The sequence below is a fragment of the Ambystoma mexicanum genome, chromosome 1p, assembly GCF_040938575.1.
Source record: "Ambystoma mexicanum isolate Mex_15411 chromosome 1p, UKY_AmexF1_1, whole genome shotgun sequence".
Lineage (NCBI taxonomy): Eukaryota > Metazoa > Chordata > Amphibia > Caudata > Ambystomatidae > Ambystoma > Ambystoma mexicanum.
Genome location: NC_090921.1, coordinates 341,025,167 through 341,049,126, shown reverse-complemented (window position 1 = coordinate 341,049,126; position 23,960 = coordinate 341,025,167). Strand labels below are relative to the sequence as shown.

At 42.0% G+C, this 23,960-nt stretch overlaps 1 protein-coding gene across 1 annotated transcript in view; it reads right to left on the bottom strand.

Moving 5' to 3' along the window:
* LOC138569897 (guanine nucleotide-binding protein subunit alpha-15-like) overlaps positions 1-23,960 on the bottom strand; it is a 383,219-nt gene that overhangs the window by 324,841 nt on the left and 34,418 nt on the right. The gene's annotated exons all lie outside the window — the stretch shown is intronic.

Below are 23,960 nucleotides of genomic sequence, written 5' to 3'. Positions count from 1 at the left end.
TCCACATCCAACGAGAAGACCGCTGCTCCATCAAACGGATCAGTTGCTTTATCGATCGTGTGAAACAGCCTTCTAATATTACTTGATGTCTTCCTACATTTCACAAATCCCGACTGATTCTCATTGATCAGGGCCGGTAGAAGATTTTCCAGTCTAATAGCCAAGACCTTTGCCAGAATCTTATTATCCGTGTTAATAAGACTAATCGGCCTATAACTCGCTGGAAGTGTCTCATCCTTCCCCTTCTTAGGAAAAACAGAAACCGTTGCGTGTCTAGTAGTGGTCGGTAAAAGACCATTTGCCAAAGAAGCCACATATACGTCCTTTAGCAATTCAAGGGCCGAGTCCGGCAACAGCTTGTAAAACTCAACCGGAAAGCCATCAGGCCCTGGCGACTTTCCCACATTCAATCTATTAATAGCCCCTTTGATCTGATCTCATCCAATGTCAACTCCGCCTCAAGTAGCTGAGAATCATCATCCGAAAGTCTCGAAACATTCACCTTCTCAAGAAAGTCTTCACCCCCAATAGACCTATCGGATTCTTTCCGGTATAAATCAACATAATAGTCCTGAAAGATGTTGTTGATCTCTTCCGGATGGAAGGTGATCCGTCCATCTTTGTCTTGGATTGACGCAATAGAAAGTTCCGATTCAGCCTGTAGGCCAGCCATCGGTCACACTTCTCTCCTTTCTCAAAATACACACATTTCAAGTTGTGGTATTTCCGTTCCGTCCGCTCCTCAATTATATTCTTCAGTTCCCTTTTCAATTTCAACATTTCGGCCATACCAACCAAGTCACAGGGATCTGCCATTATCCTCTTAGACAAAACACTAATTCTCATTTCCAGGTCCTTTTGTCTAGTAACATATTTCTTATTTAAACCAGACGTTAAATTAATCATATAGCCATGCATGGTACGTTTGAAGGCTTCCCATACAATCTCTGGCCTCAAATCGCCCGTGTGATTTTCAGATATGTAAAATTCTATTTCGGTCCTCATTTTTTGCACTTCCTCAACCATTTGTAAAACTGCAGTATTCATTCTCCAAGTATAATGTGTCTGCTTCTCACAAACCATTTTAATACACATTGTTACATGTGCGTGGTCAGTCAGAAGAATAGTACCAATTTCACTTGTCCTATGATTCTCGGTCATTTTCCCAGCTGTCAATAACATATCTAGTCTAGAATAAACCGAATGTGCCCCTTAGTAGAAACTATATTCTTTAGTAGACGGGTGTTCCAACCTCCAACAATCTTGTAGGGCATGTTCCTGAAGCAGGTTTTTTAAAGATAGATAGTGACGGTCAGTCTGCTTACTCTTCACTGATACACTTCTATCCAAATCTTTATTCAAAACAGTATTAAAATCACCACCCAGAATAATATTATCTGTACCTAAATCTTGTAACGATTGAGCTACTTTCCTATAGAATGACCCATCATCTACAGATGGGGCATAAATATTACACAAAGCCACAATACACCCCTGGATATTAACCAGTAGTGCCACCATTCTTCCTTCCCGATCTGACCATTCACGCAATACCTTTATTGGCAAATTTCTTCGAATCAATATCGCCACTCCCCTTGACCGCGTGGAGAAGGAGGAGCCGTAGACCCTCCCAACCCAACCTTTCTTAAGGTTTCCAACTTCATCTTTAAGAAGATGTGTTTCCTGAATAAAACAAATGTCACTTTTCAATTCTCTTAAATAGGTCATAACCTTCATTCTTTTTTGGAATTGTTTAATCCATTAACGTTCCATGTAACCACACGTAGGTCACTGGCCATTCCCTTCACCCTTACATTCATGTTAAAATTGCCAATGAAAAATGTCTCGGTCAAACGTAGAAACCCAGACAAACGACAATCAGATGTGTACCTGAACCCCCCCCTTCTGAAATAGAAGCAAGTCAGCAACAACAGAAATATTTGACAAACTATGTATAACATTTTAACCAGTCCAGTGTCCTGGACACCTCTCCTATAAACTAATGAACATTTTAAACTAATATACAAACAGCCAAAAACCCATATATTAGACAAACATCACCACTTCAATATCAGATTCAAAACTCATTAATCACATTAAAGACACTCCCCCTCATTCACACCAATAGCTATAAAAACTCAACGACTATATAAACTCTATGATACTCAGACCATATCAACCAAATCAAACTCAGGTAGCCACAATTCCCCCATTTTAGCAGCAGATGTTAACAGCACCACTCAAACCCAACAATCTCATTCCCCTTTCTTTCAGACCCGCCTATCATCATTCCAGTAACAACCGAATCCTTGAGTGTATATTCGAGTTATTGCATTTAAGTACTAGAATCAATGGTGGTGCACGGGTCAAATTCCGTGTTGTCATGCAATCTCACATTCTCAGCTCGTGTCCATATGCAGTCTCCTCACCCCGACATCTGGACCAACATGAAAGTCAATCCGACCACCACTGATCTCCGTTTTCCAAGATATACCATATTATAAATAGCAATGCATTTCAGCAAACATTAAACCTCCACCTCAGAATTATTCAAGTTTTTCTTCTATACGTCCTTATGCAAACATAGCGACGACTATATTTGAATTAATGAACCTTAAATATAATTGAATAAATTTGAGAAAGAACATTAGTAATTAATTATAAACATTCCTGAAAAATGTCTAAGACTTGCAAGAGATACTAATAGATCATGCAAAACATTAACCATGAAAAGACAAGTGTAAAAATAAATAAATAAAAATAAAAAATAAAAATTACGCCCAGCCCATGACTAACTGTACCAATTTCTTCATTACTACATTACTTCCGCGTATACTTCTACGCTTATAACATGTATCTAATTAAGCATGGTCTTTTGTTAAATCCAAAGCCACCAAAGGAAATGGATGGAAGCCGCAGGGAAATGGAGATGAGAATGGTAAATCCCGAGAGAGAGAGTGGAATGTATGTTGAAGGGAGACTGTCTCTTAGTTAATAAGATACTCATGCAGAGTAATCGGCCTATATTATAAGATACATTTTATGTAATTTTGGGCTCCACATTGAGGGCTAGCATTACTAGAATATCATATACTACAATGAGATCTCATTCTTATGTATAATCGTGGGGAGAACACAGGAGATATCCCATCACTGTTTACCTGCGTATTCCATCACCCCCCCTCCCACACATCGACTTGATAGCCCAAACGAACCATGAGTGGACAGAGCCATCATCACCCCCACCCCAACGTATAGGAACTCACACCAGGAAAGCTATGCACACCCTGAGCGTGGAAACACCTACAGTAAAGGCATCTATTCTGGGGAAGACACATAGCAATGACATGACTGACTTTGGCCCTAATGTTGTTTAGCTAGGGATATTGTATAGACTATGACGCTGTAGATTGTAATCCATAACTCTAAAGCCATCCATGTTAAGAATATATTAAAGAGGGAGATATGCAGTTCTAACCGGTTAAGATATAACAGTAAACGAACAGCTAACAATACCAACAAGTTCCAAAAACTTCGAAATAATTAAAAAAAAATATATAAAAAAAATTATACAAGATTCATAAATAAAATAAATAAATAAATAAAGAAGTAAATAAATGTTTCTTGTGAAGTTCCAGCGCAGAACCAGGTAATGTATGATTAGTAGATCGGTGATATCGAAATGAATTTCGCAATTCTGCATTGGTATTCACATCAAATGAGGACCCCACCTCCTCAAAAGGTAATAACCTCTATGCAGAAATGAATATATAAATAAAAACTGGTTGTCACTCTATACGGTCATAGATGACACACACTTCACCAGAAAGTAGTTTTCACATTTCAGACTGGGGGTATTACCCCAGCATCCTCATGTCATGTAACCCCCATTTCGTGGTCATAGCAAAATGAAAACATCAGTGAACATCAGAAATCACTGGAAACAAACCACTCCCACAGAAATCCACTCTTATCCGAGAGCACCACACATTCAGATTCCCCTGCAAAGAAATACAACAAGACTATGGATAAGCCAGCAAGGCTGAGGTCAGCAGATGATGCAGACAGGATCAACGTATGCAAAAGGTATGCCAAAAGTAACAAATTTAAGTAGATTTGACCGTTTTTAAAGAGCATATAAATGCTACAATACATCAAACAAGGCAAACATCTCCTACATCAAAAGTTATTACAAGATATGCATTCCCAACATATACCACACTACAACATGCATTCCCAACATGTACCACATTACCACTGCTTTTCTAATAGTGTTATCAAAAACATTATTTACAATGCAACATTTGTAATGTTCACATAGAATTTACACAGTGCATACGTAAAAACATGTAAACGTGTTTTTTCCTTACTTTCACAAGCATTCAGAATTAATGTTGAGATTTTTTTTTCCTGTTTTATTTTCATTTTACTTATAACAACAAAACATGAAATAACAAAGAAATTCGTAGAAAAAACTATATACATAATTACAAACACATAAATACCCCCCCTTTGCCAGGTACACATCATATAATATGAAATTGTCAGAATCAATACAATGTCAGAAATTTGCCCCAAATTTTCATAAACAACCCATTCTTGCCTTGTTTCCTATATATACATTTTTCCACATCCGCCAGATCAAGCATTTCTATCAACCAGTCCTCTTTTTTTAAAGAAATGTCAGATTTCCAATTCCTAAGGATGATTTTATTTCCCATCATGGCTCCCCTAAATAACCACTTCTTTTGGCTTTGAGTGAGTATGTCTAAGGTAGCATCATTTCCCAGTATTAAGGTCTCAAAATCAAGACCTATCGGTTCATCCAAGACCTTTTCCATCACCACACCAATCTCATTCCAAAATTCACACACCTTCCTACAATCCCACATCATATGTTCCAGTGTACCAGGTTCACAAATACAAGCCCAACACTCAGAGTCATCTTTCAAACCTCGCTTCCATAATCTTTCAGGTGTCCAATAAACCCTGTTTAATATCTTTATTTGTCTCGTTTTCTCAGTCAAACCCAGGGAACAAAATTTGACATTTGCACACATCCTTGTCCATGTCTCCACTGTAATTTCAGAGCCACTTCTTCGACTCCACTCGTCTCTGAGCTGAACATTGTCTTTATATTCACTCACTATTTGTTTGTACACCCGGCTAGCTAAGCCACCTTCACCTACCAACGACTTTCTTGTAAGAAAATCCAAATTCAAACTCGCCTGGAAATCAATCTCACCAACTGCAATCTTCAATTTCCTGTAATCCGAAAACCTGAAATGTTCAATATGAAATTGTTGTTGCAACTCTCTAGCACTCATCCATTTCCCCTCCTTAAATAAATCATCAATCCAACTCACACCACCCAAAAACCAGTCTGCCCAGAATAGCGTCTTATTTTCCAATCTAATAGAGGGATTCAACCACAATGACGCACCAGGATCTCTACATGCATCCACACCCAGCAAACCATTGAATTTCTTCCAGGAGTTTCTCAGACAGACAGTCAATGGGTCCTTCACACTCTTCACTCTTGATTCTTTAGTCAATAAGGCTCTCGGTGACAGAGGACCATTACAACTTGCTTCCGCCACAGCCCATTCATCAGGTATCGGTGCCAAGAAATCAATTATGAAGTCACAAATAAAGGTGATAGGCTCTAAAGTTCGGCACTCCTAGTCCACCTTTCTCCACTGATAATTGTAGTTTCCATAAGCTCAATCTAGGTGGTTTCTTGTCCCACAGAAAACCTTAAATATTACTGTCCAATTCCTTCCAGTACCGAGTATCTATATTCAGTGGGATCATACTCAAGATATAGTTGATCCTGAGGGTCGATACCATCTTTAAAGCATTAACCTTCCCCCATAGTGAAAGACTTAATAAACTCCAACGTTCCCGATCGTTTTGAAAATCCTTACAAATTGTATTCATGTTCACCCTCACCAAATCACTAATCTTTTGAGTAATCCAGATACCAAGATACTTCATTTTATCCGGGCACCATCTAAACCCTAGATTAGACACATAACGTTTATTACAGCAAGGTACCAGGGGCATCACCTCCGACTTGGTCCAATTTACTTTATATCCAGAGACGGTTTGAAATAATCTCAAAATTTCCATTAGAATTGGTAGTGACTGTTCCAAGTCTCAGAGAACCAGAAGAATATCACCAGCATATAACCATATTCTTTGTTGCCTTCTCCAACACAACAGTCCTTTTATACAGGGATCATCTCTAATCATAGCTGCCAGGGGCTCAATCGCAATAACAAATAGCAATGGGGAAAGAGGACACCCCTGTCTTGTCCCTCTTTCCAATTTGAAAGAAGCCGAACGTCTACCATTGGTGTTAACTTCAGCTGTAGGATCTGAATATAGTAGCCTAATCCATTGTCTGTATTTTGCCCCAAATCCCATTTTTCCAAGAACCAAAAAGAGGAATGCCCAATCCACTCGATCAAACGCCTTCTCCACATCCAACGAGAAGACCGCTGCTCCATCAAACGGATCAGTTGCTTTATCGATCGTGTGAAACAGCCTTCTAATATTACTTGATGTCTTCCTACATTTCACAAATCCCGACTGATTCTCATTGATCAGGGCCGGTAGAAGATTTTCCAGTCTAATAGCCAAGACCTTTGCCAGAATCTTATTATCCGTGTTAATAAGACTAATCGGCCTATAACTCGCTGGAAGTGTCTCATCCTTCCCCTTCTTAGGAAAAACAGAAACCGTTGCGTGTCTAGTAGTGGTCGGTAAAAGACCATTTGCCAAAGAAGCCACATATACGTCCTTTAGCAATTCAAGGGCCGAGTCCGGCAACAGCTTGTAAAACTCAACCGGAAAGCCATCAGGCCCTGGCGACTTTCCCACATTCAATCTATTAATAGCCCCTTTGATCTGATCTCATCCAATGTCAACTCCGCCTCAAGTAGCTGAGAATCATCATCCGAAAGTCTCGAAACATTCACCTTCTCAAGAAAGTCTTCACCCCCAATAGACCTATCGGATTCTTTCCGGTATAAATCAACATAATAGTCCTGAAAGATGTTGTTGATCTCTTCCGGATGGAAGGTGATCCGTCCATCTTTGTCTTGGATTGACGCAATAGAAAGTTCCGATTCAGCCTGTAGGCCAGCCATCGGTCACACTTCTCTCCTTTCTCAAAATACACACATTTCAAGTTGTGGTATTTCCGTTCCGTCCGCTCCTCAATTATATTCTTCAGTTCCCTTTTCAATTTCAACATTTCGGCCATACCAACCAAGTCACAGGGATCTGCCATTATCCTCTTAGACAAAACACTAATTCTCATTTCCAGGTCCTTTTGTCTAGTAACATATTTCTTATTTAAACCAGACGTTAAATTAATCATATAGCCATGCATGGTACGTTTGAAGGCTTCCCATACAATCTCTGGCCTCAAATCGCCCGTGTGATTTTCAGATATGTAAAATTCTATTTCGGTCCTCATTTTTTGCACTTCCTCAACCATTTGTAAAACTGCAGTATTCATTCTCCAAGTATAATGTGTCTGCTTCTCACAAACCATTTTAATACACATTGTTACATGTGCGTGGTCAGTCAGAAGAATAGTACCAATTTCACTTGTCCTATGATTCTCGGTCATTTTCCCAGCTGTCAATAACATATCTAGTCTAGAATAAACCGAATGTGCCCCTTAGTAGAAACTATATTCTTTAGTAGACGGGTGTTCCAACCTCCAACAATCTTGTAGGGCATGTTCCTGAAGCAGGTTTTTTAAAGATAGATAGTGACGGTCAGTCTGCTTACTCTTCACTGATACACTTCTATCCAAATCTTTATTCAAAACAGTATTAAAATCACCACCCAGAATAATATTATCTGTACCTAAATCTTGTAACGATTGAGCTACTTTCCTATAGAATGACCCATCATCTACAGATGGGGCATAAATATTACACAAAGCCACAATACACCCCTGGATATTAACCAGTAGTGCCACCATTCTTCCTTCCCGATCTGACCATTCACGCAATACCTTTATTGGCAAATTTCTTCGAATCAATATCGCCACTCCCCTTGACCGCGTGGAGAAGGAGGAGCCGTAGACCCTCCCAACCCAACCTTTCTTAAGGTTTCCAACTTCATCTTTAAGAAGATGTGTTTCCTGAATAAAACAAATGTCACTTTTCAATTCTCTTAAATAGGTCATAACCTTCATTCTTTTTTTGGAATTGTTTAATCCATTAACGTTCCATGTAACCACACGTAGGTCACTGGCCATTCCCTTCACCCTTACATTCATGTTAAAATTGCCAATGAAAAATGTCTCGGTCAAACGTAGAAACCCAGACAAACGACAATCAGATGTGTACCTGAACCCCCCCCTTCTGAAATAGAAGCAAGTCAGCAACAACAGAAATATTTGACAAACTATGTATAACATTTTAACCAGTCCAGTGTCCTGGACACCTCTCCTATAAACTAATGAACATTTTAAACTAATATACAAACAGCCAAAAACCCATATATTAGACAAACATCACCACTTCAATATCAGATTCAAAACTCATTAATCACATTAAAGACACTCCCCCTCATTCACACCAATAGCTATAAAAACTCAACGACTATATAAACTCTATGATACTCAGACCATATCAACCAAATCAAACTCAGGTAGCCACAATTCCCCCATTTTAGCAGCAGATGTTAACAGCACCACTCAAACCCAACAATCTCATTCCCCTTTCTTTCAGACCCGCCTATCATCATTCCAGTAACAACCGAATCCTTGAGTGTATATTCGAGTTATTGCATTTAAGTACTAGAATCAATGGTGGTGCACGGGTCAAATTCCGTGTTGTCATGCAATCTCACATTCTCAGCTCGTGTCCATATGCAGTCTCCTCACCCCGACATCTGGACCAACATGAAAGTCAATCCAACCACCACTGATCTCCGTTTTCCAAGATATACCATATTATAAATAGCAATGCATTTCAGCAAACATTAAACCTCCACCTCAGAATTATTCAAGTTTTTCTTCTATACGTCCTTATGCAAACATAGCGACGACTATATTTGAATTAATGAACCTTAAATATAATTGAATAAATTTGAGAAAGAACATTAGTAATTAATTATAAACATTCCTGAAAAATGTCTAAGACTTGCAAGAGATACTAATAGATCATGCAAAACATTAACCATGAAAAGACAAGTGTAAAAATAAATAAATAAAAATAAAAAATAAAAATTACGCCCAGCCCATGACTAACTGTACCAATTTCTTCATTACTACATTACTTCCGCGTATACTTCTACGCTTATAACATGTATCTAATTAAGCATGGTCTTTTGTTAAATCCAAAGCCACCAAAGGAAATGGATGGAAGCCGCAGGGAAATGGAGATGAGAATGGTAAATCCCGAGAGAGAGAGTGGAATGTATGTTGAAGGGAGACTGTCTCTTAGTTAATAAGATACTCATGCAGACTAATCGGCCTATATTATAAGATACATTTTATGTAATTTTGGGCTCCACATTGAGGGCTAGCATTACTAGAATATCATATACTACAATGAGATCTCATTCTTATGTATAATCGTGGGGAGAACACAGGAGATATCCCATCACTGTTTACCTGCGTATTCCATCACCCCCCCTCCCACACATCGACTTGATAGCCCAAACGAACCATGAGTGGACAGAGCCATCATCACCCCCACCCCAACGTATAGGAACTCACACCAGGAAAGCTATGCACACCCTGAGCGTGGAAACACCTACAGTAAAGGCATCTATTCTGGGGAAGACACATAGCAATGACATGACTGACTTTGGCCCTAATGTTGTTTAGCTAGGGATATTGTATAGACTATGACGCTGTAGATTGTAATCCATAACTCTAAAGCCATCCATGTTAAGAATATATTAAAGAGGGAGATATGCAGTTCTAACCGGTTAAGATATAACAGTAAACGAACAGCTAACAATACCAACAAGTTCCAAAAACTTCGAAATAATTAAAAAAAATATATAAAAAAAATTATACAAGATTCATAAATAAAATAAATAAATAAATAAAGAAGTAAATAAATGTTTCTTGTGAAGTTCCAGCGCAGAACCAGGTAATGTATGATTAGTAGATCGGTGATATCGAAATGAATTTCGCAATTCTGCATTGGTATTCACATCAAATGAGGACCCCACCTCCTCAAAAGGTAATAACCTCTATGCAGAAATGAATATATAAATAAAAACTGGTTGTCACTCTATACGGTCATAGATGACACACACTTCACCAGAAAGTAGTTTTCACATTTCAGACTGGGGGTATTACCCCAGCATCCTCATGTCATGTAACCCCCATTTCGTGGTCATAGCAAAATGAAAACATCAGTGAACATCAGAAATCACTGGAAACAAACCACTCCCACAGAAATCCACTCTTATCCGAGAGCACCACACATTCAGATTCCCCTGCAAAGAAATACAACAAGACTATGGATAAGCCAGCAAGGCTGAGGTCAGCAGATGATGCAGACAGGATCAACGTGGCAAGGTTAGCTGGATTGTGGTGCACGAGGCACGACCATTCAGGAGAACAGAGGGATGGGCAGGACTGTCGATCCACGGTGCCTGCAGTCATATTACACTGCTGTAATGTCAAACTGAAGTCTTCCCTCCACCGCATAGTATTTGCTTTCATTGGTCATCATATTCATGAACAAACCAACTAACGTGTGGTCGAATGGGATTGCAATGTCCAGCTCTACTGCGAGGGTCCACATGCTCAGTTTAATCACAGCCATTCAAAAGCCGGCAAGAGTAATTGTTTGCGTGAGAAAAGGAAAGGTGCAAGAAAAGCAGTCTTCCAATTATAGTCAGTTTAAGCACACAACTCATGTGTGGCTGGCAGCAGCTTCAAAGAGCTTTAGGGGAGTTGGGCGTTTTTTAGCAACAAGTCCAGCAGCTTTGAGGAGTGTGCATTCTTTTAATGTCTATAGAGGTGGAATAGCATGTGCGTGGACATTTTCTTCACGGAAGGTGGTAATTTCATGCAGAGTATCCATGTAGATTGGCACTCTGCAAGCAATATCTGCCTCAGGCAATGACACATTGCACCCTTACGCACGTTTCCATAAAAGGGTCCAAAAATAGATATGCTGTTTCCTGACTCCCCCATTCATCTGAATGTGGCTGTATTGTGGCGTGAGCATCTGCTCTCATGAATTAACAAGTTCGAGGAAAAGTGGGTCCCTAAACCTACAGACTTTCTCGGAGATTCAGCCAAATGTTCTTCACTTCTAAAACGTATTCAAACGTTTTTCTCCCAGACATAGAAAAATCAATCCACAGTCTCCACACACATTGAATCTCACCTGACGGGTGTGTGCATTGCGATCCGTCCATAAAGCGAAGTAGCCACCCGACGATATGCACAGGGACCCGGCAGCACTAACGCCTTGTAGATCCTTTGCGGAATTACCTGAGCCGTCGGGTTTATGTTCGCATTATTATACGAAATGCGAACAGAGCATCCCACTTCCTGAAAGCACATAGAGGGCACGCATTAGGCATGTTAGCAGGTGCTTTCCTCTAATCCCTCTGCACTGCACAGAAAGCCTCGAATTCAACATCACGAAGGTCAGTGTTCATTTAAAAATCAGATTGTTCTAAAAGTTCAACGATTTTATCAACTCAGCGCCATTTTAACCATGAAAAATCAATTAAGGGTAATCTAATAACTAAATCAAAATCAATGTGGTGATGTTAAAGCCAAAAATAAAATACACTAAGTGCACTTATCCTTCAATGGCTCCAGCCATGCCATGGCCTCCTTAGGGTCAGATGTGCTCCTTTCACCGTCTTGAAAAGCCAAAGTCAGCAAATTAGCCCTATTTAGGAAAGGTTTTATGCCCAGAAGTCTCGCCAAATCCTTGGCCTCTTTAAATGATTTCCTGATTATCATAGTTTCTCTTGGGTAGTCAGGATACACAAATATTTGTTTACCTTTAAAATAGGTGTTTCCTTTCTTCCTTGCAGCTCCCAGAATGGCTTCTTTAGTCCTCGAGTTCAGTAGTGTGATCAAAATATGTCTAGCTCGTGGGCCAGAGCTTCTCCCCACCCTGTAGATGTTGTCTATATCTCCAGGGATCATTTGCTCACAGCCATAGCAGAACTTCAAAATTTCCAGAACCAAATTCAATAGATCTTCATTTGCATTTTCCTCGACTCCCACAAGTCTCAGATTTTTGTTCCTTATTTTCAAGTCCAGTTCCAAGGTTTTCTCCTTCCCTTTTTGAACTTCATCCTTCAAGGTGTTATAAGCTCTGAAGCTCCCTGTGATTTCCGAAGACATAGAGGCTGAGCCAGTTTCCAGGATGGTAATTCTGCTGTCCAGATGAGAGACTTTTTTGGATGCCCCCCTAACTGCAAATTGATGATTTAACATCTCCCACATCCTGGGCCACCTTTCCCAAGTCCTGAGCCATTTTAAGAAGTATAGAGTAAATGTCCTGAGTGCTAGGAACTTCATCCATCCCCGATGTTGATTTTGGCTTTTTGGGGATAGGGTTTTCAGCCACCTCAATCTTTTTCTTAGTGTTCATAATCCAATATAATCAATATATGGAGAGGGCCAGGAGCTACAGGATTATGCTGTTGAGATGTGAGCCAGACCAACCAATGCTGTTTTACACTTTATATCCAAATGTTTCTTCTGGACAAACCAACTTGGCCTAAATGTGGTCACCTATAGCAATGACATTCTACTTGCCTGGTTGCTCGATGGTCAGTCCTCCCAGACTCATTCTCTCCCTTTCTGGAACGGAGGTATTACACTGCTGGGTAGATTAAAGCGCTTGGCTTCAAGAATAGTGCTAGCTATTGCCCCAAGAAGGATGATACTTTGACATGCCATAGATCACGCCAAGCATTCTTCGGGGCATGGCTTGTGAGCAGCTACGCAGATGGGGTTACTCCCACACTTCTGGTGGGAAGACTCAAAGAAGCCACAGGGGCAAGCACGTTCCCAATATGCTTGTTCCCGCTATCTGAGGATCACATTATGCCACAGATCACTCAGCAGCCTCCTGCATACCTGCAAGAAACCACCAGCCGTCGTCTTGTTCCACCGGCCTCCATTCTACTAGACCCTTGCTCCACTCCCCACACAGCAGGAGTCCTGCTCCTGGCATACCTGGGCCCCCATTCTCTGGTTTAATCTGCCCTTGCGCTGCCTTTCCTAGGCAGCAGTGACTTCTGCCATACACAGCCACTGTCCTTTTCTCCTTGCCCAGATTGTGCTCTGCCTTTTGTTGTGCTACATTTATGACGCTGTGAGGCAGCCCATTCCTGTATCCTGAGAGATATTAGTAAGTCATGATGAGGATGTGGATTTTTTCCATTGGAAGAACTGGATTTGAATTGTATATTAATTGTTAAGCAGGAACAATGCATGTAAATGGTTCTGAGACTCACACATAAGCTAAACAAAATGCAAAAGTACAAAACAATAAAGAGCTAATTAAATATAACACCTGTGTAAAAGGTAAGTTGTTAAATAATTCCTAAATAATATAAGGCGAGGAATCAGGAGGAGATACATAGAAGGCTTCTTGGAACAATAAATAGCACTAGTAGAGAATCTACCAAACCTGAAAAGCTCATAGCAGAGTTAATCTTGACTTTTTAAGATAAAGGTCCCCGCACATATCCAGATTATAGACGCCGGTTAACTTTGGATACACAAATTAATTGCCTCATGGACTGTGAGGTATATTATTTGAATTGAATTATATATTCTACGGTATTGCAATACCACTAATGTAAAACCCCCTATTGATATAGTCCAACCCCACAATTCCAAGAAAGAAACAAGTGTTTTGAAAACTCAAATGTATTTAAATACATTTGAAAAGGTTACTCTAGTCAAAGATGGTATCCAGCTTTATGCAGGGAAAGCCACTGCAATATTACTAAATCACAGACAGCTTATGCACAAAAACCAAAATATCATGTCTGCCCAAAAAAACATTTTTTATCAGCCATTGCAAAACCCTGTAAATGTATAAACTATGTGCAGGAGATTTGAATGTAGGCAAAAATCAACTGCATCAGACTCCTACAGGTTTAGATTAGAAAAACAAGAATCTCGGCAGTCTTCACAACCTTGGTTTACCCACCCAATATAAGATAATGTTGTGTGATTGTATTTACTATGAGTGCCTTTGTCCTTTACAATAATGAGCAGAGAGATTTTTACCTTAGCATTTTATACGAGCTGGGAAATAATACATTGAATCTCCCTTTGCATTTCCAAATCTTTTAAAATGATCTATGGCTCCCACAGGCGGCAAATCATGCTTTAGTACTCTATAAGACTATGCAACTTCGTGACCGATCCACAGTCTGCATTGACGAATGTGTTTGGGGAAGCACAAAGGTAGATTTTATCAGTCTATTTTACAAAAACTACACGTTATCCGTGCAGGAATGAAGGGAGTGATACACTACACACCACACAGAAATGCAAACAATTTTCCTAGAATAAAGTATGACTGTATTTAATTACAATGAAAAGCACAGCATATATTATTTTACAGTGCTCCCATGCCTACTGGAAATTAGGGTCCACAGACCACGCTCTTTTTTTGATTTTTACTAATATATACAATTCTGCTGGTAATTCGTTAACTCCATGCCAAAAGCACAGTGTACTTGTGCCCTGCTGCATCAGTAGCCTGATCCACGCCTGCTGTACTCGTGGCACAGAATCGGTTCATCAGCCAAATGACTGCAGCACAGGATCGGCGTTTAAGATATGCCCTTTGTACCAAAGCTACGATGGTCATAAGTAACTCATGCTGGTAGCAGGGTAAACTCTGCCTGATATTATGATCACTGCCACATTCAAATTGATATTGCACATGTGTCAGCTCCTCTGAGTCAGCTCTGCTGTGGAAGGTGATGTGTATTCTGGTCAGCCGGGACGAGGGGTGGGACAGGAAACTGGTGGACTGGCCCTCTTTGATTTGTGAGGGCAAGTGACACCTTCCACCAGAGACAGCCGTGCAGCAGGTAGCTGTCCTGGTCCCGGACTATAAAGGAGCACACCCATTCAAAAAGAGTCGCCTTACATCAGGGTGTTGCATCTCGTCTTTGCTCTTAGTGGGAAGGGAAAGGGGCAGATTAGAGTAGGCAGCAGTGCTCTGGCCAATGGATGGAGATTTCCACCATCTTGTTTCTCTCTGTCCCTCTTTCTCCTTCTTCCTTCTTATCCTCTTCACTTCCTCTAAAGCAAATCACTTTGGTGTGACATCAGAAGGGCAAAGTCCACTCCGTTCAAGAGCAGAGATTGGACCACTGAGGCAAGGTCGCTTTAGTGGAACAATAGTTTCCTATTTAAGGAAACCCCCGTCCCCTGCACACTATCAACAAGGTAGCTTTAGCCCAATCACCTCAGGACTTCTGCATTTAAAAAAGCGGTCTCCTGCCCCTTCTTATGAATCAACAAGATAATCTCAAGATACAAAGGTTCACCTGATAAGAACTCACTGAACTTCGTTTGGGAAAGTTGCACTTTCCAAATCCTTCAGCCTGAGGTGAAGAAAGAGCTGTTCAAGGGAGAAGGAAGATCTACCTACCCTCTCCCTGGACACATCAGGAGTGACTTTTCCCTCTGGATCAGGACCTGCCACTCTGCACCAGAATCTCCTAGAGCTGGGAGAACAGACCTTGAACAAAACTATCCTGTCCTGGAGTCCCACAGAGTGGGCCTCACAGCAGACTGAGGGACAGACAATCTGAAGATCCCTGTTCTGCTGCACTGAAGCAGTTGCTCCGTGTTCACCGCACTTTAAACGAGCCAGCGCTGGCTTTTACGCTCCTCCTCCAATCCAAACTATTGCTTGCACTTCAAACCAGCTCGACGCTGCATTGTGCCCTAGCTATGCCAGTCACTTGATAGCCCAAAATCGGCTGCTAGACGCCTGGACCCAATCTGAATCACTGGTAAGTCGCACACCGACTCTGATGAGGGGTTACAACCATGGCTCGACCCTGCTAGTCCTTGAACAGCATCTCATCGACCTGCACATCGACACACCCAAGATCACAACTTCGAAATCTGTCGGCCACCTACACGAACTGCTGAAGCGTCACTCATCAACCTCTACCGGCAGCAAAAGCCTGACTTGGCCTGGCCCAACTGCAAAGCGATCCTCAGACTGCCCTGACCTGCATCACTGAGCGCCCCCTTTTACTGCTCAGAGCAACCGCATAAGCCTGCTTGCTGCTTGGGCCTACACAATCCAAAGTGCCCAAATTGAATTTAATCAGCTTGCATCATCGTATGAGACCGGATCTGACCCAGTCAACCAAGTAAGGACCGAATCCAGATACTGTGGACCTTAGAGACTGGTTAGGTCAAGATCACTCCTTTTTTCACCAATGACATGTCCTTTATGTGGCTAGTAATGTACCTACAACCTCTGGAACTACGCTCAGAGTGCTACTCTCCTCAGTCTGTCACATTTTCTCTGTTCTTCCTTTGGTGTGGGTTTTTGTACAGTATTTTCTGTTTGTCCTATTGCAGATGGTGTGTTTGATTGAAGTACATATTTTTGTTTATAGAACTTTGACTGGACATTCCCTTTATTTTGAACTGTGGTACTGTGATGTTTGGGTCACTACTAGTTCACCTCCACACCCCTCTTAAGAGCATAGCCTTTCCGTCAGCCCACGTTACCACTAAAGGTGAAGGAGGTATAACTGTCCCTGTTTTACCTTTATGATCGCGTTGGGTTTTAGTTTGCAGTAGTGTGAGGGCTGAGTGGGTCATTTTAACCCTACTCATCCTTGTACTCCTGTGGACCAGGATCCAATTCAACATACCATGGATAGATGGTACTATTAGGCAATCTGCAGTTATATTGGGCTTAGTACTTACTTTGAAATGTTGCTTTCTAATTTTGGGATTCAGCTGGACCATCTCAGTGTGATTTCCTCGATCTGCAAGATCCTTTAAGCAGTTGTGGCCAGGGTCCAATATGGACTGCTCATCTTCTTTAAAATAGGGACCATCCTTTCAGCAACCTGTATGGAAATCCAGTCCTTTTGGATCACTCCTCCCCTAATCTTGTGACCTGAGAGGTGATTGACTACTATTCTTGTGACTTGAGAGGTGGGGCTATCCACTCTATGGGCCTCATTACACGGATGGCGGTAAGGATTTACCGGTACCGGTAAAATACCGGTACCGGTAAATCCTTACCGCCTTACTACGAGGTCCCTTTGCGGGTTGGGGGATTTAACGCCTGCTTTTTGCAGGCATTAAAAACCAACCCGCAAAGGGACCCAGGGAGCTAATTACGGTACCGCAATTTGAGGTACCGTAATTAGCGCCTTCCCCATTCCCATTGAGCCCTATGGGGCAAAAATGGGAATGGGGAAGGGCAATGATGGAAGGGGGAATTACCGCCCAGCCAACCTTGGAATGGGGCGGTAATTCCCCTTTCCGCCAAGGCGGTGCCGGTATTTTACCGGCATCGGCACTAATAGCGCCATGGTTCTCCGCCATCCGTGTAATGAGGCCCTATGACTTGAAAACCTCAATCACCCACCTCATACTCCTTGTTAGATGTCCGCAGCTCATAGTAGGTCTTTGTACTGGTCACAGATTTTTCCAGGTTCCTCTATGCATAGAAAAAAGCACGTTGGAGATGCTTCCTTTCATTTTTCACAATCATATATAAATACAAACTCACACTTAGTAATCCCACACACCCCCATACGCATCCTTTGAAGCTCTCACTTGCTTCCCTCCATCACACCCGCACCCCACCTTTCTCCACCTCATTTATCGCCCTCCTACCCACAATCCCAACTTTCACACTGACTCGACTGACCTTACTACAACCACAGCTCCCCCTAAAACAACATCTACCTTGGCAACTTCAACCCACTAGTTCCCTACCAGACACCAAACCCATACTAAAGACTATGCTTGCTCCAATCACCCCTTATGGCCTCACACAACTCATCACTTAACCCACACACATTGCTGGCATAATCATGTCTCTGTGGATAATCTAATCTGGGTATCGTGGTCTGACCACTTTGCTATCCACTTCACTTCACTTTGCTATCCACTTTACACTCACACTACCACACAAATTCCTACCAGCAGTCACACATCCCCCCAGCTCGACAAACCAAACACTTTACAGGCATAGCCTTAGTACACGACATACCACTCCCCCCCTTCCCACACACACACCCTTCATCCCACTCCAGCAATACAAAACTATCATCACACAGGTACTCGACAAAATGTCACCCCTCAAATTACAAAAACCCCACAACAACCACCACAAACCATACAGTTCCCTTCTCTCCATCAAGCAGGAAGACAGTCACCTAGAAAGAGCCTGGCAAAATAACCCATGCTCTTCAATCAGGACACCCCACGGGACACTGCAGTAACAAGTACAAAACAACCATATGCAATGCCACAGCCACCCATTTCTTTATTGTATAGTTAAATTAATACAAAACACATACATCACATCATAAAAGAAAAGTATATGTTATCACAGGTGTGGGAGCCTCCAGCACAGAGCGCGAGCAGTAGGAGCTGTGAGCGAGTGAAAGAGAGAGGACGCCATCCGCATTCAGAGAGAAACCTCTCCAATTGCCGGCGTGCAGAGAAGAATGCCCGGCATGTGAGCAGGGCTCACACCATACGGCCAGCCGGCCTCGTGAGCAGAGAGGAAACTACGGGGGCCGTCGGAGAGAGCCGCAAAGAGCCGGTGAGTGTCAGGGTGAGCATTTGGGCACCGGGGCGCTCCGAACAGACCGTGAATAATAACAGCCTTTCAAAACAAGCTCAGAAAATGCCAATTAAATACTGAACCAAACAGAAACTTGAAATTAAGCATTATGGATGCATCGTAAATACCAAACTGAATGGAAACGTAAGCCTAATGAATGCATTTTAAATACCGAACTGAATGAAAAGGTGAAATTAAACATAACAGAGACATATTAAGTAACCAGACTGAATGAAACCTTGAAGTAAGATATATTGAATACTGAATGCACTAAAAATGTATGGGCAAAGCAAATCTCGAAGGACAACGAAGGTTCCTATCTGAAAATAAACTACGGAAAAGGGCACAAGTGCTAAAGAGTGCAACAGAAGGTGCAATATGAATAAAACCCGACAAAGGTGAACTTTTATGAGTGAATATAATGTAGCAAGGCCACAGACTAGCAAGAGATGTGTGACATGTGGTGGCAGAACTGAGAAGTTGAAAAGGTGCAGCCAAAAAAGTGTACACTTGCACATAAAGCCAGGAGGCCAACAAAGAGGAATTAAGTGAAGGTGACTTGGTACACAGGGGCAGGAGCTGAAGAACCTGTGTGGCCTCAGGACTTAGGGATCCTGATTTCATGACCTGTGATGAGCTGACCATCTGGTCTGACAACTGTGCCTAGAGCAGGGAGTCCTGAACAAGGGAAAATCAATTACATTGTGAAACAAACCAAGGAGACGCATTGCGAGTGAACTGGCGAGACAAACCAGAAGGGGGGTCAGATCGACCCCCAGGTATGTTACACTTTTGAAAAGACAACTAAACTTGCCGGAGTTGAAGTCTTGGGGAAGGGAATCCAGAGACTTGAGAAACTGCACGTGTTGTCTTGAGGACAAAGCCTCAAGACCCCATTGCTTTTTTCACAGTGTTGCATGGAACTTGGGGAAGAGAACCCCCGAAGATTGTTTGGAACTGGGTTGCCCTGAACGTTGAGAAAGGTAATCTTGAGACTTTTTGTGGAACTTTCTTGGCTTGGGGAAGGGGAGCTGAAAGAAAGCTGCGAGCTGGAAGAAGGTCAGACTTTGAGCTAAGCACTGTTTATTTTGTTAGTAACATCCCTACACATTGGTTAGCTTTAGTTGTGAGGGCAAGAATAGGTTTTGGACACAGATAGACTTTTACGTTGTACTCTTTGACTCTTTCCTTAGTTTTGTTCAGGTAGGTAATTCCTACCTTAGCATAGGGCGAGTTAGGTATTTTACCATCCTGACATTTAAGTTAATAAACATATTTTGTATGAACATTAAGTCTGTTGTCTGTGTCTTACTACATGATGCCTTCATAAATGGTGTCAGTAGGGGGATGTAGCTCAACTGATACAAGTTGGGAGACCCTACGATTTCAAAAGCTAAGTGCCAGAGCATCAGACCCATCAGTAGCTACCAAGGACTCTATTGGATTTGATATCTGTACTAGTAGGGATGAGATAATTCCTCCAGGAGAATGAAGATTAATACCTACTGATTTGATACTAATTCTACCCCCTGATACATACATCAGACTAGCACCCAAGTCAGGGCTGACATGGAGATTTGGAATAGATGTATTAGCGGGAGCAATAGACCCAGACTTTAGAGGTGATGTTAAGGTATTTCTACAAAATTACGGAAAGGACCCATTCCAACTTTATCAAGGGGGTAAGGAAAAATCTGGGGAGGAAAATACAGACAGAGTGACTCGAGGTTTTGGGATGGCTGATGAGACAGCAGATGGCCCTCCCAACCCTGAACCCAGAAAAGCTAAGGAAGAAGAGTCTGAAATACTTCCAGACTTAGCCTTTGCCCAGAGAAATAACCGCTTGTTAGCAGAAGCATTTTTTCAAGTAGTATCAGAACCAGGAGGTCGTGAGAAGGGGGACCTTTTTTCATTTTTGAAACACATGTTTCTTTATAGAGGAGACACCACTGCAGAGGGCATAGTAAAAACAGAGTTTGTGGTTCCTAAAAGTTACAAACAGGTGGTCCTAGAAATGGCCCATTCACATCTGACGGGAGGCCATCTGGGGCCATCCAACACACATAGTAAATAGGCTTTACTGGCCCGGAATTCATGCTGACATTAAAAACTTCATTCAAGCATGCGTCATCTGCCAGAAAACTAGCATATACATACCACTACCAGCTCCCTTAAATCTATTGCCAATAATTGAGGTTCCATTTTCCCGGATTGGTATGGACATTGTGGGACCTCTGGAAACTTCCAAACTGGGGAACAAATATATTCTGGTGATTGTAGATTACACCACATGCTATCCCAAAGCATTCCCCTTAAAAGCCAACACAACAAATCCTGAAACACCTGATCCCTTTCTTCTTGCGAGTAGGTTTCCCTTTCTTCTTGCGAGTAGGTTTTCCGAAGAAGATATTGTTTGACCAGGGCTCTACTTTCATGAGCAAACATATGGGTGAAGTTAAAGAACTGTTACACATTGCCACCCTCAGAACATCTGTATACCATCCTCAGACAGATGGTCTTGTGGAACGATTCAATAAGAGACTCAAAACCTTACACTCCAAATGTTAGTTGAGCAGGATCGTAAGAACTGGGATCAAATGATACTCTGGGCTTTGTTTTCAGTCCAGAAAACACCCCCCATGCTTCAACAGGATTTTCCACCATTTGAACTCCTCCATGTAAGAGAACCGTGGGATGTTCTAGATCTATTGAGCGAGACATGGGAAGAGAGAGAGGAAGTCCCAATCCCTGTCTCCCAAACTGCAAATAGACTGAAAGAACATATGACAACTGTTAAATCACTAGTCCAGATTCATATGATTAAAGTACAGGTACAACAAAACATCTCCCATGATGATAAAGGTTTAGTTGAGGGATTTTCCTTAGGTCAAAAGGTGCTGGTACTGTTACCTACTTCTGAAAACAAGCTGGTATCCAGATGGCATGAACCATATGAGGTAATAGAACAAGTAGGTCCTTGTAATTATAAGTTACAAGGACCTAGTGGTAATATTATCCTGTCATTTATCAGAAGACACAGAAAACACAGCCTTAATTTCATATGGCCTCAACAATAATCCGAAACAAGATTTATATGACCTTATTAGGCAGTTCACAGATGTATTTAGAGAAGAACCTGGGAGAGTAAATCTGTATAATCATATCCGCACTCCCGTAGGCAAAGTGGTACATTTGAACCTGTATTGTTGCCTGAGGCTAGAAAATATAGCATAATTCAGGAAATTAAGAGCATGCTACAGGCCAACATCATCAAACCTTCTAAAAGTCCTTGGTCCTCCCCCATCGTCTTGGTGGCAAAACCTGATGAAAGTTGGAGGTTTAGTATAGATTTTAGAAAGGTGAACGCAATTTCTGCCTTTGACGGTTATGCAATGTCTCATATCGACGATCTGATAGATCGGCTGGGTAATGCTGTCTATCTTTCGTCATTAGATCTAATGAAACGGTATTGGCAAGTTCCTTTACATGGTCCAGATAAAGAGAAAACTTTCTTTGCCACAGGGTTACTCCAATTTAAAGTCCTACCCATCCATCTGCATGGTGCTCCCGGAACATTCCACAGACTAATGGATACAATTTTACAACCCTACTCAGAATTGTGCAGAGCCTATATAGACAACATCGTGATACACAGCTGAACATGGAAAGACCATTTAAACCACCTTTACACTGTCATGAGAGTGCTGAGAAAAGCAGGGTTAACCGCTAATCCCAGAAAATGTAAATTGGCCCAATCTGCGGTTAAGTATTTGGGATTGTTTGTAGGTAATGGCACTGTTCAGCCCAAACAAGAGAAGATGAGAGCTGTTCAGGATAGCCCCACTCCAAAAACTAAGACAGATCGAAGGGCCTTGTTGGGACTAATCCGGCATTACTGCAGGTTTTGTGACAAATCAACTTCTGGGGTACCAGTGGTGCAGGGATGAATATCGGTTTCTAAACCATCAGTCAACCCCACACCTCTAGTACAGCAGAAGCGATCCGAACAGATTGGAATACAAGTAAATTATAAGACCTCCTTGTCCAATTTTTGGTAACGTGGATGGAACAGCAAGGTTGTGGATCGTTGGTTAGTTGCAACACAGCGAAAATACAATTATTACCCAATGATAAAAGGAACTGTCCAGTCAATTTTGTATAAAAATATCTGCTTTATTATTACTACAACAGACAGTTCTAGCACACTACAATTACAACCCACACTGTAAAGGAACACAGAGGGTAAACAGTTTCACGAAGGAAAGGGATGCACTCTGGGTACTGACAGGAGGGTAGTTTGTAAATCAATCAGTCTTACTGTTCAAGGTTATTTGATTTCAACACCAAAGGGGCAAAGGTTCGTAACTGTCTCTAGGGGCCTTCAGAGAAGGACCAGAGGGGCAGAATCACATTGTAACTGGTGCTGAAGAAGTTCTTGGTGCTCTACAGCGTCAAGACGGTTTCAGGACGCTTCGCAGCCCGTGAGACTGAGTTAGTGGCTGGAGTGGCAGTTCGGCAAGCGAGGCTGGACGGACATCTGCAGGCTGACTGGTGCGGCGGCTCAGGGCCAAGAATCGTTGATTCTGTGCTGGTTGTCGAATCTGGAATGCTAGTCGAGGCGTCTTGGACGGCTCTGGCGACTGCGGCGTGACAATAGTCGGGGACTCAACTGTCCCGAAATTTTCTTTAGAAAGAGGGATGCTGGATGATGCTTGTGTGGCACACCTCTTAGCTTCTTTGCAGGGCTCGTGTCCATTCAAAGTGGATGGTGCAAAGCTCAGGAGGATGTTAGCAGGCAACGACTTTGTCCTTTGTCCAGATACTCTCCAGCACTTCCCACCTAGGAAGCTTGCTGTCAGAACCTAGCAGGGCACGCTGTGTGCTGTTTGGGTACTGGTTTTGGAGCTGCTGTACAGGTCCTCCGAGTCCGGTATCCCCCTCTGTGTCCTGGGAGATGTTTAGGTGAGGGATCTTGCTTCTTTCTTGGAACTCCTGGCCTTCCTTCAATGGCGGAAGATGCAAGGTAGACTGTACCTTCAGCTCGGGTCCAAATGAGTCCTTCTTCTTACTCCTTGCAAAGTTTTCAGATGATCTGATCAGTGAGGGGTTCAGTCCTCTGTTAAA